The following is a 15,373-nucleotide window of genomic DNA, read 5'->3' on the forward strand; positions in this document are numbered from 1 at the left end:
AGTTGGACGAATTCTGGAGCAGGAGATGCATCAATGTTATCATTTTATCATGCACTTTATAGGGTCTTGGAAAATGCCCTCAAAAGTCGAAATCGGAGGTGTTGGGCCCAACCGACACCTAGGCTGGCCTGCTGCGGGACTGGTTACACCGCAAGCAGAACCATCATTTAAAGCCTCTGAGCTTATGCAAGGCGGAAGTGGTGCAGGTCACAAAAGACTTCAACCCGCATGGTACTCATCACCCCCATCACACACTATGACAAACCACGGCTAACGAAGCTTGTATTCAGAACCGAGCAAACAACAGCGCGTGCATGGCAGCAAGGTCATCCCGTCGTCAGGCAATCTAAAAGGAACGGAAGCCTGCTGCATGAAGCGACGCATGGCATCTTATGCCGTAAGATGCCTTATCTATAGCATGGCATCATCATGGCATGGCATCTTAGCCGAGAGCTGAACAAGAGCGCAGGCCGCCGCCTTCCAGAACTTACGGAGCAATTCGACCGCATTACGTGAGTCGTGATAGCCGGACAAACCGGACAATCATTCGGCGACGGGAAGCATTCCAGGAAAACATGTGTATGAATCACAAGGGGATCCAGGATTCCGTAGCGTTTAATGCTGAGGGGATCCTGGGATCTTTTCCTCGGTGCCCAAGCACATGTTTTATTCCCAGGGAAGGAAGAAGCACGATCGAACAAATGTCACGGCAAAGGTCATAGCAAATCGGATATTCGCAGCAAATCAAGCTCCGTTGCAATACAGGAAGCACGTAGCAGCACCGCGCGCTGATTGTAATTACAGTCTCAGATGATCAAGATCGCACACAGCACAATAACAGTCACAAGTCATCAAGTCGCTGGTGCGGTGACGCTGCGGCAGCCAACGTTCATCAGCGGGAGCTGTGTCTCTGCATGTTTGTTGCAGAAGCTCATTGCATCCCCCAACCCAAAACAAGCATCGCTCGTGATCAGCGGTGTTTGTCGCTTGGCCCAAGGTTTGCTCAGCACCGGAGGTGTGTTGGTGGCGGACTCGGTCAGAAAAAAAGCCACGGGACAGGACCACCGGATCTAACCGGCTCTGAAACAGACCACCGACCAATATGAGGGTTTTCCACACAACAAGTTTGGTTGAACTCCCCCCCCCCCCCCGTGCAGACACTTGGCTGCAGGGGAGATGACAAAGGTAATCGATTCAGTTACGCTACAGGCGACCTCAATATCTCACAGCTGCCAGAGCGTATCCAGCAGCAGCCTTATAGGATGGCAGACTGGACACCGTGGATGACCAGGCGGCACGGGAAGCAGGGGCAAGGGTCTACGGTGGAACAATGCAAACAAAGCCTGAAAGAGGTGAGCACGGACGTAGAGCGCAGACGAGCAAACAACATGGATCGGGGAAGAACCAAGCCAGCTTGCAAACAAGCAGACAAACTCACGTACGTCTCCTGACCTGAGGAGTATAATAATGCCAGTTAGCAGAGCGATAGACAGGAAGCAGGACAGAGCGCCCCGTTTCCCATTTATCGCCCCCGAAAATTGCATTTCCTCGTTGCATAGCAGGCATTACTGCCATCTTAGAAAACACTTACTCGAAATGTTGCGCACGCATCTTCCAAATATGTTCACGAAGCCTGGCGAGCACCTAAATCTGACCGCTGCAAGAATCGAACCTGGAAAGAGACGCAGGGGTTGCTACTGCCTTTTTGCTTCCCGCGAAGCCACAACAAAGTAAATGTACTAAGGCCTACGGCATACGGAATGAAAGACGTGGTCTTGGTTATGCATTTGTTCCAGTATCCATCGAATGCATATTGCAGTAATGATAGTTTGCATCGGTTTTCTTTTTACCTCAACTAAATAACATGAAAACTGCAAATACTACTATTTGATTGAACAAAACTTTTAATTATGAGACAATCATAAGCTAAATAAACGTAACTTTACGTAGGACCAAGGTAGACGTTGACATAAAAACGTTATGCTCCATACTCCGTGCTGCAGCGGAAACGTAAGTGTTTGATACTCTTCAAGGCCCATTTCTTTCTACTACTCTCCCAACCACCCCAATGAGAGCCTCTTTCGAAAATCATTTTGCACCTGCGCTTTAGCATTTTTTGTCGCATCTCTAATACCCTGCAGTGCTGGGCCCTTTCGAGCGTCAACTTGTATACGGCAGTTTTTTCAAATTGCAAATTTTTCAAAATTATGTTTGTGTTATTGATATTCGCGGGCGTAACCCTATTATGGAGCAGCGTGGCCTTTTCGCAATGTCTTCATAATTTTGTGGCAATTATTTGCGATTTCTTCTATAGTTGTCTCCATTTGTTGTGCGTTTCCTTCATGCCAAATTGGCATTCCAACGGAGATGTTGTCGCGTAGCAAAACACACGCAAACGGCGTTGAATATCATCAGTTTGGCTACACCGCAACAATATCCACACATCGCCTCTTAGGCCCTGTGACCGCCACAAGGCGCTCCTATCGCTACCAAACAGTGCTGGCACGCAACGACACGTCAAACTCAGCTGAGTCGCGAGCATACCTGGGTTACCCAGTTGTAAGCGTTTGGCATTCACGGGGAACGTGCTGAACAGCAGCGCACCGCAAACCAACAGCACCAGAATAATCTTCATCTCGACGGCACGTGTCCAGCTCTTCACACGTGCCAAGTCTTGTCTGATCTCGACGCTGGAGGCTGTTCAGTCCGGCAGATCTGGACACTGAACTCGGTGTGAGGAGGCTCTGCGCTGTTACAGCCTGCTATAGCTCGGCAGCTGTCCACGATAGCAACATCCGGGACCTGCTCCGGACTGTGCCGGGGCGCACGAAGGCCAGCGGCCGGGTGCATGGCGAGGCGGCGCTTACGACGCGCAGACGATGCTCGCAGATGTGCATGCTATCCAGCTGGGAAAAAACAGGGGACGGACGGAGTAGCGCGATTCGTCGCTGACGTTTGACTCGAGCGTTGCGAACAGCGCCGGATTCGTGGTTGCTGTCCACAACTTGCAGTCGACAACCAGCGATTTGCATCGATTTAGTTAACGCGCGATTGATGCATGAATGATATGAATTGATACCTGCATGAATTGATATCTGCATGCAAGTAATAACAACGGGGAGCAAAGAACGAATCCACATCAGGCAGTGAATCCAGCGACAGACTCGGCCACGGGCAACTAACTGGATCGCTGCAAGAGGGGTAGGATACATGGACGTGGTTGAGGCTCGCATTCAAAAATCCATAGCTTCTTCAGCCACGTGACGCCCAGCTCATGCTCGCATACGCGCATGGAGTCGCAAGTGACAACAATGTTATCCAAAGGCAACAACGTTGTTCAAAGACAACAATGTTGTTTTAGACACAACCGTTTCAGACGCTAAACTGGCCTTGAACTGCCTTAGCCTTAGCTTAAGCCTTAGAACTGCCTTGAAGGAAAGTTAGGGTTATGCACATAATCTGAACAATGCAAAGGATGTTATGCAGCTGTGATATCGCGGACAATGCACATCGCTCGGTAATCAGTTATACCAAGGTCGGAATCACATTAAATGGAATGTTCTATGTTTGTATGGGGCTTGAAATAAAATACCCATATTGAAGAACTTTCGATGCAATTCATGGCATGCTCTTTACAAGACCTAAAACCCCCTGGTCCATGGGCTTTAAGACAGGAAAGATCTGGGAGAGTAATTGTGAAAAAGTATTCCGAGGTCACCTTGGCATTCATGATGTCATAATGACGTCAATCAAATCCTGTCATTTCATAAGCCATTTGGCGATCAAGGCCTATAAAAATATAATGATCGAGTCGTTCATATCTGGCGTTCGTGAGCACGATTTCCAAATATAACGGCCGTTACTCAGCTCTCAATCAGTGTTGTGCAAGGTGCCATGACGTAATCAAACCATGACGTATCGAGGAGCATATTCACTAAACAAGAAAATTGTGTAGTCCAGATCAGTCTTTTCTGCTAAAAAAGATACCAATAGCTATAAGTGAACCTGCACCATTATATCTAATGCTTGCTTTAATATATTCAAATGTGAAAGATTCACTTTAAGCCGTTCCTGGGTTCGTACCACCAATACCACTCATTGGTATACCTTAGGACATTTCATTGTCAAATGACTCACGGTGAGCTCGTTACGGAATCAGTTCGGATTCGATGCTCGGCCATCACATCATAACTCAGCACATCACCTACCTCAGCACATCACATCATAACTTAGCACATCACCTTCCTCAGCACATCACAGCATAGTTCAGCACATCACATCATAACTCAGCACATCACATCATAGTTCAGCACATCACAACTCAGCACATCACCTACCTCAGTACATGACATCATAGTTCAGCACATGACATCGTAACTCAGCACATCACCTACCTCGGTACATCACATCATAGTTCAGCACATCATACATATCATGTCATAGATTCTGCTGAAACCTGCAAACATACAAAAATCTGTGTATGCATCACTGCAGAGACAGGCCGCGTACAACCAACCATATTACTTACCATACCAGCAGGGTCCCGCCATCTTGAATGGGGCGCTTCGGAGCAGAAACGTCGCTCTCCAAAACGGATTTGTACACAAACAATAATTTTGTTTTAACCCTCGCCCTGCATCTCCATTTTTCATAACGCGGACTGATAGGGGGGGGGGGGGGCGGGAGGGTCGATGCGACTCCGTGCCGTTTTCAAACTATGAAAGATAGAGTTTAGCGAGTACAGCAGTGGTTTGGCCTCAACAAATTTTCGCAAGTGGTATTAAGTTTTATGTTGCTAAGTCAAAAATTAACCCCATTATGCCAGGTCAAATGTTAAATTTGCTCGAAAACGGCACTTTTCAGCTTCAGAGGTTCCAAAACCACTTTATTAGATGGCGTAGCGTTTTAGTCAGTGTAACGTCTCTCGTGCGTCGGGAGCGTCACAGATACAAATATAGAGTCCTTCCAATTCACAACACGCGGCGCGAAAGCTCGGTACATTTCGCCGGTCATCCGACATTTTTCCTGGCCGGTGGTGCTTTGATATCCGTATACATGCTAACCATTCGCCGAGAGCGAACGGACAAGCCACTCCAGATCTTACCAAATCTGCATTTAAGGTGTGACTGGGTGGTTTTAACGGTCTTGGGTGGGTGTGCAATCTCGTAAAATTCCTGGCTTTCTGTGTAAAATAACTTTGACCTAAATAATTACGAAAAATTGCAGGTATGCAAATGCATTCTTGGCGTCCAATCTGCGCATGGGTTATGCAAGTGGGAACAGAATAGATCGGACACAAATAAATAAGTACCGACCTAATGCCAAAGACATCGTGCTTATTCTTTGAGATACATTCATCCGGGAGGAGAAAAGAAAGTAATCTATGAGCATTCGGCAATCTTTGTTCTAGCAGACATCTAGGAACAGATCAGTGGAAGCAACATCCTTATCAGGCTGGCTGACTAAGTAAACAGAAACTCCAGTGTTACCACCAGCGAGTTCATCTTCTTAGTTTTCTCATACAGGAGATTAAATTTATAAACCATGAGGTGTGCTTTCTACCACCTACAAAACATGCTGCTGCCTACATTTTCAACTCTGAAATGCAATACCACCCACTGGGCCTAAATTGAGTTGCTGGTAAAATCAGGAGTAATGACAAACATGTGATGATAAGATAGGTTAGTGAATTATCAAACATTTTGGTAAACTTGCGAGGAATGAGAGTTCTACTTCTTCATGGCAGCATATATGAGTATCACTCTTTCATACCAAGGTGTGGATGTTATCTGTTCATCAGAAAATATGATTGCGGAATAAATTGCTGAGATATGTACTAGACAGCCCGTTCATGAATTACTTGTAATCAAAACCACTGTATCTTATTGGTTTAAGTGGTTGGTCGGTTTCTGAGCTGTTGTTTCCATTGAACATATTACTGATCTTCTAGTGACAATTTCTGTTTGATTGGGTTTCAATCCGTTCAACCCGTGTGAACCGAAAATTTGCAAAATCCGGTCCAGTCTTGTCCGTGTTTCGGTGGCAATTTCTGATCCAGTCCAATCCCGCCAGCGGACAGATCCCCAACCTGTGGATTGATCTAAGTCGTGCAGTGTTTTAGTGGCGGCACAATGGCACAGCCCCGGAAACCTCGGATATCCAGTGGCATACCATCGCACCGCCATCAGTCAGATGCCGCCGGTGGTGCCAGGCCTGTGCTCCGCATTGCCTTTGACTCGCTCGTGACAAACTTGACACACACTTCGTCCGGCTACTTCTACGGCATGTTCGGTCACGACTCTCACTGCTCCAATGGTGACTCGCTACAGGAATGAGGCCTACAAAAATTTCAAGTTCAACCTGTAGAGCGAACGCAATACCCTCTTGATTAACATGCCACCTTTTGTTTGCCAATAGTATTTTTTCTTCTCCACGCTGCACTTATTCTAAGAGGTTTTGACCCTTGCACGGACTCGGTGAGAGACGGCTGCCACCTCGTGATAAATATCGTTTCCGTTCTTACCAACGCTGCATGTTGCTAGGATCTCGGTCATACATGTGTGCGTGGTGATGCTTTAAGCATGGGAAAATCATTGACGAAGGCGGGAATTTCTGATGTGCGCGTATCAATAACAACTGATAAGTAATTGTCCCTGTAACTACGGCAGTCGTGTAGGCACCAACATTGTATTCGTAGAACCACACGAAGTCTCTTCACACGCAGATCGTGGCGCCCAATACGACACTTCTCCAAGAAACCGCATGAGAACCACGCCATATGAGTTCAGCACGCATTACAGACAACCCAGGACGCTTTTCCTGAATAGCCGTCATCCATGTATTGGACGCAAAACGCGACTGCCAAAGCTCATCTGGACGAAACTTTTGCAATTTTGCGGCGATGTAGGTGCAAAGGTTAATCCTCGCTCTCTGGCCGGGACAAGTTTCTTTTTGCGACTTTAATCAAGCCTCGGGCGCAACAGCCAGCCATGAGCCGCCTTGGAAAGAATGACGGTGAGGTTCGAGCCTGTACTAACCAAAGCTCTATCAGGACGGAGTTTAAGGCGGGGAGGCGAGGAGTTCGATCGGAGTTTAAGGCGGGGAGGCGGGTTCGATCTGAGAAACTTTTCGGGATGATGTGAGCAGGGGCGCGAATGAACACTAAGCCACCTGTCCTAACTGGACAGGAGGGAAGTTCCGGGAGTTAAAGGATCCGCGGCGCGAGCTTTGGATGAGAGTCACATGTGGTGATTGACATGGGGTCCACGGCGCAAATGAAATGATTTGATAGTACAGGACAGGTCCACAGCGTAAATAAGCAATCAAAACCATCTCGCACGCTGCAAAAATAAAACTAATCCATTAGCAGCCATGGGACATGCGGTAGTGTCTTTCCTCCAAGTTTCACGACAATGTCATCTTGAGCATTGACGCACTCCCGCACCCACTTCTCTATGAAATCCCATCCATTCGGCCAGGCGATTTCTGATAGCGTCCACACAGAATGTTTTGTTGCCGACGTTTCTCAAACTCAGCCTTGATACTGACAGCCTGGGATGTTGCAAAGCGTCGTAGCAAATGTCTTGAGCGTACCATGTGACAACACCAAGCCTCAATCTCAGACACGCGTAGACTCACTATCAGGCACGCGAATCCTCACTGTCGGGCACGCATGGCCTCACTCTAAGACACGCGTAGCCTCACTCTAAGGCACATGTAGCCTCACTCTTAGGCATGCGTAGCCTCACTCTCAGGCACACGTACCTCACTCTCAGGAACACGTAGCTTCACTCATCTCGCTGCGCCGGTTCCGCTTGCGCCAAGCGCCAACCGTTCATCCGCAATCACCAACTCTGAAGCGCAGCAGAGGACAGACGGCGATACTCACCAGTGTCGGTCACTTCAGTCCACCGGCTTTAGCGTCTGCAGTCCACCGGCTTGCGTCTTCAATCCACCGGCTTTAGCTTTAGCGCCTTCAGTCCACCGGCCTTACCTCCTTCAGTCCACCGGCTTCATCGCCTTCAGTCCACCGGCTTCAGCGGCTTTAATTCGCCGGCTTTGGCGCCTTCAGTCCACCGGCCTAAGCGCCTTCAGCCCATCGTCTTTAGCACCTTAAATCCATCGGCTTGAGCTGTTTCAGTCCACTGTCTCTAGCGCCCTCAATCCACCGGCTTGAGCGCCTTCAGTCCATCGGCTTGAGCGACTTCAGTCCAACGGGTTGAGCGGCCTCAATCTCCCGGCCTCAGCGCCTTCAACCCACTGGTTTCAATGTCTTCAATCCATCGACTTCAGCTGCTTTTATCAGCGTGGTTCTCGTCGGTGGACGGCCCAACCCAGCGTTCGCTTCGTTTCAACAGTGACGAAATCTAAGCCGCCCACGCGAAACCCAACATATCGAAAAGCTAAATGAATAAAGAGCGTTCAGGTAAGACCAGCACATTATTAAGTGATGACTGCTTCCCTGCCGTCTCGCGTCTTGTACCACTATGGCCTTTGATTGCGTTTGGATAAAAGCCCTTTCGACTTTCAGTCACCAATTCGAGGCTATGGGATGGTGGTGGAGCAAAACTGCACGCACCTGAGGGATCTCCGCACGGAGCTTACGACAGTGATAAGCTGTGGAGCAGAGTTTTACTCAGCTAGTGGGGCTCCCACGCGGGGACAGCCCGCACAGGGACCTGCCTCCGGGTTTGTGGGTGCGCTCGGACTTTGCTCCCAGCAGGGGGCACTTTAACTCACTCCCAGCCGGTGCACACGTCTTGTCATGGGAGCACGGGGCGTCACGAGGGAGCACGGGGCGTCACGAGCATGCAGGGTACAGCGAGAGTGAAAAAAATCGCTGATTCTGGCACGCCCATGAGCATTGTAACCGGCAGCTATGGTCGAGCTGCCGGTTACAGTGCTCACTCATCTTTCAAACTACTTAAAACGGGTGTGGTGCCATGGTGGGAATCGGGATAGATTATTGTTTGGATTCCCGTAATCCGACTTTGATCGTGAGATGTGACGTCACTGATTCTTAGCGGCGGCCAGGTTCGCTCTAGTCGGCGCCGATCTGAACGACACCAGGCACGGAGTGACCAGCCGAACGACTCAGCGGGCCGCGAAAGGACGCCAACATGGCGCCTAGTCGTCGCCATGGTAATCGGCGCGCGCAGCTTTTGACATTATTGGGGCTTTCACCCCGCTGGAAATCGGCGTTAGTGAGAGTTTCGTGCTGAATAAACCAACAGGAAGCTCTCGATCAAAACGCAGACGGTCGCTCTTTGTCTGGATATGGCCTCACCTCTACGCCGCGCTGGATGTAGTACTGCTGGAGCCCGGGCAGAGCGTATTCGAGCAGGTGGCGCCGCTCAGCGGCAAACTCTGGAAACAGAAGGACAGCTCGTCAAGCGGAACACGAACTGTGGCAAACAGGCGTGACGCGTTTGCGTTGAAAGGAGGGAGGTCTATCGACCTATCAAAATAATTTTCTTCAGCGTAATATACGGCTCTGGACTGGGAAGTGCGAAGGCTGCCGGGTGGGGTCCTTTACACAACTTCGGCGACTTCCCGCGACGCCTCAGGGATTTTAGCTCTACCAACGCAGTCAACACCATCAAAAGACGAACACGTTTGGCCTAAGTCTAGGCCGCACAAGAGAACCGGACGAAGTGTGTAGCTCTGAAATAAATTCGGCAAAATAAGCTGCTGCGCTCGTCACAAATGCTTCAGTGTCGACATTACTCATCGAGTCTTCCTCTCTCCTTTCATCCCAAGCTTAATATCCGCATTGCATCCAGGCCGTTTTGCCGAGTCCTAAGGGCCAAGAGACTGACATTGCTCGTTGGCACCATCATGGTGATCATCACCACCACGATCATCACTATCATGGTGATCCTGGTGCCGAGAGGACCGTACCCCACGCCGGCCAGCCACTGACCACCCATAGCCTGTTCTGCACTGTTGGTGTGTGCAGTTGCGGGTTATGAAGGCGTCATTGGCTTCTGCTGTGTCTGCTGTGCATTTTCTGTGCAGTGCAGTTGTATTTATTAAAGAGAACGGATCCACGAAAACAGTTTTCGTTTTAAGACACCGAAAGTTGCGTGTAATTGTACAAACCCGATCGGTGACTTCATATTGGTTAGCTCTCCCCTCGCATTGCAATGAGCCCACAATGTTTTGATCTTAATGCTGGTCCATTAAAGCTCAAGAAACATTTGGTTGCACCTTTATTACGGCAGCGTTGCATTTTTTATTATGGCAGCGTTACGTTACAATTCACAGCATTACATTGCATGTTTGTGATTAGTTGCTATACATACACTTTGTTTTACCACAACAAATTTACCTGTTTCAGAAAAATAGCAATAGAAGCAGTTTTCGGGCCGCACTTTCCTTGACATCGAATCAAGTAAAAAAAATCTCCAAAAAAGCTGCAGCATGCCACCTGATGCCTGAGCTCTTTTTGTCAGCACTATCTTTTTCGCTAGCCACAATAATAATGTGTATTGAAATACGAATATGCGCTGTGTTCCATGCCAGTGCTGACGCGTAGCTGTCTTTACGCGTTTTTCAAGAACTTTATTTGTCCTGATATACCGCTGGCGCAGCCACGCACCTTTTTGAAAGATCTTCAGCTGTGGCATATCCACAATATGGACACCAAGTTTTCCCACACGGCATCTCGCGTACGGTTTCTCGGTTTAAGGGATGGCTACACGATACTCAGAACCAAGATAACGAACCCAAAATGAAACGGGTACTAACATTGTCTACGTCATTCCTGACATACGCACCATTCATTCCAGCCAGCAGCAATGCAGACTTTTAAACCGTTCAGTTTTCTCACGATGCCTTTTTTATCACGATATAGTTGTGCATGCATGCATGCATGAATGCACAATGCATGCTGTCCATGCCTTTGAGTGCATGGTGAATGCCGATCCCTCCGCGCCACGAAAATGTTACAAATTCCCTGCAAGCAAAACATGAACGCCACAAGACGCCACTATCGATGCCGAACAAATCGCCGCAGGTGACTCATAATAATAAGACGACATGACTATGCTTATGACTAATGACTCATAATGACAGTATCCGTGTCGTTCCCGAAAGCATAGCGCCAAAGAATTCATTCGGTGAAGTTAATATACTCAACGCATGGTGTTGTGTTTGTTATGGTGACGTCTTCATGTCTAACGTCTCAGCTGTTTTGCACCGGCCTTTTTCAGCGAGCTCACGGGCCAGCAGGCGAAGAGTATTTTATCTTTACCGGATTCCGACAACACTGTCGACGTTTCTGACTTAAGCCAGTTTCAAAACATTCTCGGGGCTCACCGTCTGGTAAAAGCCCCGCATACCAGCGCGTAGCAAGCGCCGCCGGCCGTTTACCAAAGCGATGTCAGCTTAGATGGTCGAAGGACGTCGTGACGTGGGCAGCCTTGGGTAGGCGATAAAACACGGACTGGCAGCGCGCTGTCGTCGCCGTCAGCGCCATCCCCTCACTGCCTGACCATTTTGCGGCCCAATACTGGCCGCAGGCGCGACAAATAATTGTTCGGTGTTATGCGTAGTAAGGAAGTAGAGGTACATTTTCTAGTGAGATGAGCCACAAAGCTGGCAGAAGTCGTGACTTTTTGACGAAAACAAAAAAAATGCGCGGAGATGCCGAACGAAAAAAAGAAGAAATAGAGAACGAGTAATGGCCAACAGCGGGGCTAGCTCAAACGCACGCGAGGACCACGAAAACAATTTCTCCCTCGTCAAAGCCGGGCCTGGGGGCGAACTCACGTGATGTGCTCTGCGATGGATATGAGCGAGAACGATCTCATTGTACGAACCCTGCCAACGGATATTAGCCGGCACGTGGGCTACGTCTAATTACCTGGACCGGGTCCGGTCTCACGCCGGAGGAAAGACCGTCATGTCCCGGGCTGGACATGTTCCGCGGCGGTAAATTAAGCCCGGCGCTGACAACAACATTCATTACTGGCTCTTCTGAGAAGCAGCAGCCGGTGCTGGTGGCTGGGCGCCTTCCAGGACACACGGATTACATCTGCACGGTCTGGAATGCAATTTAGATTTTTTCATACGAAGAAGAGACGGGCTCAAGGCTTTGCGCCCGCCTCGGAGAACAAATGATAAAATATCCGGCGTAATGGCTGCTTGGCATACAAGCGCAGCGGATGATCCTTCCGCAGCTTCCCGTCTGACACTCCACATGGCTACCCCGCGGAGTTCAGGAGTGGGCCAGTCGCCAGAACCGAATCTTCGTGCCAGAGAGCGGCTGAGGTGCATATGCCCCGTCTCTCACGACTGCGGGAGGATGCGTGTGCTTTGCTGATTGCACATGAATCTGCTTAAATTTCCGGCGACCATTCAGGCCACGTCTCACCACACGCTCTTCGAAGCCATATCCTTCATAGCGGGGGCGGAATGGCCGAGCGTTTAGCGCCTCGGGATTCCACTGAGGTTCCGGGTTCTAACCTCGGTTACGCCATGGCCCCTGAGAGCGCCCACATGGTCTCCGAAGTCGCTGGCGCTCCATAAAAGAGTGCGCGACGACGCGAGAGTCACGACGATTACGTGAGAGTCACGACGATGACGTGCATCGCGTTCACTTCTTTAAAAAATTACTGATCGTGTCCAGGACGAACTTGGAGCAAGATCAACATTGTCTTGCTTAACTCTTTTGAATGGTGACCACGCTGTGATCAACTATGGGATGCCGCGTTCGGCCTGAAAACGCTTATCATTATCATATCCCCGTTATCAGATCACTGTTACAACAGTACTACCAGTTGCGATACAGCCAACCAGGCTGAAGCGCAGTCAGCAAGACTGGAACACAGCAAAACTGCAACGACCAGGCTGAAACACGGTCAGTCAGACTAATAGACGGCCGGTCAGACTAAAACACAGACAGTCAGACTGAAACACGACCCGCCAGACTGACACACAACCAGCCGGGCTGAAACCAGACTCCAGGCTAAAGTTTTGTTTGCAGGTGCTCAGGTAATGGGGTTGTCGGGTCCTCCAGAGTCTCAGAGGCCCAGAACGCTTGGCAAACGCTGCGTTCCGGAGCTGAAATGATACATCATATAATGCATTATATAATGTATCGTACAATGTATTACACAGAAGCTAGTACAATATATCGTAAAATAAAGGATACGGTGAGCCAGAACATAACGGAGGCGCGAAAGGCCCGCGCGCGACCACGAACGCCCGTACAGCATGAAAACTCAAACTGAGACAACTTTCGCACGTGCGGTGTACAATAACGTACCCTTCGGGTGGATTATCCAGCTAAGATGACGTATTACAGAGCCCAGGTACCTGGATATTTAAGCAAAGACAGCTTGATGATGTCAAAGATTCCGTCCAATGTCCGTGGAAACCACAGGCGATGACAGGCACGTGACTTCGAGCGCTGCGATTAGTCACGTGACCAACGGCCTTTTTCCATTGGATATGAGGATCCACGGCCTCACCGACATGGCAGCCGATTAGCACCGCAGTGTTAATGACATCGCTCCACATCTGTTGCGGGTTCTTGCGAGGAGAATAATCGAGCTTAAGTAATCGGCGGGATTTGCTGACAACATTAATTCAATAGAATGTACTAATGACCGTTTGACAGCTTCATCGTTTCGTCAGACGTCACAATGCCCGGAAGGCAAATATGCTAGGCCTCCCTTGTCTATTTAAGTTCCACACTTATGCTGAAACCCTACCCGCTCACTTGACCTTACCTAACCTTGCCCTAGTCGCACAGAGGAAGCCATGTATACGTTCACGAAGGCAAAGGGTAACTGTATGGTTCGTGGAAGCTCACGTTCCGTATTTCGTGAGAACATAGCGAGGAGCCAAACAGTCTACCTTGTTTTTTGATGGCCGCAGTGCAGCTGCAATGGTTGTATGCCAGCTTCAAAGTGCCACTAGGTTAAAAAGCAACAGGCTGGAATGAAATGCCGACAAGACAAAGGAATGGCCATCCTGGAACACATTTCCAGCTGCAAAAGATACAAATTGGGCCACGTTTCGGTCCCACATGCCCTAGATACATATTAGTCATTGAGCTAACGGGACGAAGACTTAAAAATATTCCACGGTTTGTAACGACAAGGTGACACAACCAGCTAAAAATTCCACGAGGCCAGCACGGATGGTTGCGCAACCAACCGCGCCGAACAGTGTCAGGTGGCTGAAAGCCACCCTCCATCAGTGTGGCCGCTGCGGAGTAGACAGATGCACATGGTCCGTTACGGGGGTAGACAGATGCACATGGTCCGTTACGGAGTAGACAGATGCACATGGTCCGTTACGGGGTAGACGGATGCACATGGTCCGTTACGGAGAAGACAGATGAGTGGTTCACTGATGGAGGCCGCGGACACTGAGACACTGACAAACGAGATCAACACTGACGCTGAAACAAAGACGCTGAGACACGGCAGATCGGCTGAGCTAGGCTTTGGCGTTGGATGACTTCGCCGCCTAAGTGTGGTCTGCGTCGTGGCTCTTGTTGTTCATTTAAGTCAGTATGTCACACATCATCGGGAGCATTTAGTGACGACACCTAAATCCTCTTTACCTGAACTAGCCTCTGTGAAAATGAGTCCCAGGTGTGACCAAAAGAATGGGGAAAATATCCTGGAAATAGCTACAATCTGCAGCGCCTCCTGCTGCCCTGAGTGCTGTGATCTTTACAACATTAAGACCGCCTTCAAAACGCCATCAAGGCCAGCGATTTGACCCCAGCATCCTAACGACGCAGTGTGTTCATGGGTCATGCGTTCCGGGCGGGGGGGCCTGAGGCTGTACAGTGTACAACTTGCCACGTTGCAGAGCAGTGTGCAGTTGAGTTCTCCGCGTTTGCAGCCTATACTCACACCACATCATGGCGTGTAGACTCTAGAAGTCACGGCGTATAGACCGCAGACGTCATGGCGTATTGACCGTAGACCTTATGTCGTATGGACTGCAGACGTCATGTCGTACAGACTGTAGACGTCACGGCGTGTAGACTGTAGACGTCATGACGTAAGGACTGTAGATGTCATGTTGTATGGACCGTAGACGTCGCGGCGTATAGTCCGCAATCGTCATGGTGTATAGACCCTAGGCGTCATGGTGTATTGACCGTACACATCATGGCGTACAGACCGTGGACGTCATGGCGTACAGACCGTACATGTCATTGCGTAAAGACTGTAAACGTCATAGCGTATTGAACGTACACGTCATGGCGTATAGGCATCACCGACAGCTGCGTATCTAAATGGCACGGGATGATAAAACACGCTATCTGATGAGGCAAAAGGTAAAACAGGACGCATGGTCGTACCATCCCTGTATACAACGCTCTGTCACGTGGCATCCAGGAAAT

The 15,373-nt window shown here is 49.4% G+C and overlaps 1 long non-coding RNA gene across 1 annotated transcript; it reads right to left on the minus strand.

The window, feature by feature from the left end:
• Positions 1 to 268: 268 nt before the first annotated feature.
• Positions 269 to 2,745, minus strand: LOC119104491 (uncharacterized). Its single transcript, XR_005094946.1, has 3 exons — positions 2,545 to 2,745; positions 1,592 to 1,672; positions 269 to 1,080 (listed from the first exon to the last, which is right to left on the minus strand). It is a non-coding gene; the product is annotated as an uncharacterized LOC119104491 (long non-coding RNA).
• Positions 2,746 to 15,373: the final 12,628 nt, after the last annotated feature.

The sequence above is a fragment of the Pollicipes pollicipes genome, unplaced genomic scaffold (genome assembly GCF_011947565.3).
Source record: "Pollicipes pollicipes isolate AB1234 unplaced genomic scaffold, Ppol_2.1 Scaffold_6052;HRSCAF=7182_pilon_pilon_pilon, whole genome shotgun sequence".
Taxonomy (NCBI): Eukaryota; Metazoa; Arthropoda; class Thecostraca; order Pollicipedomorpha; family Pollicipedidae; genus Pollicipes; species Pollicipes pollicipes.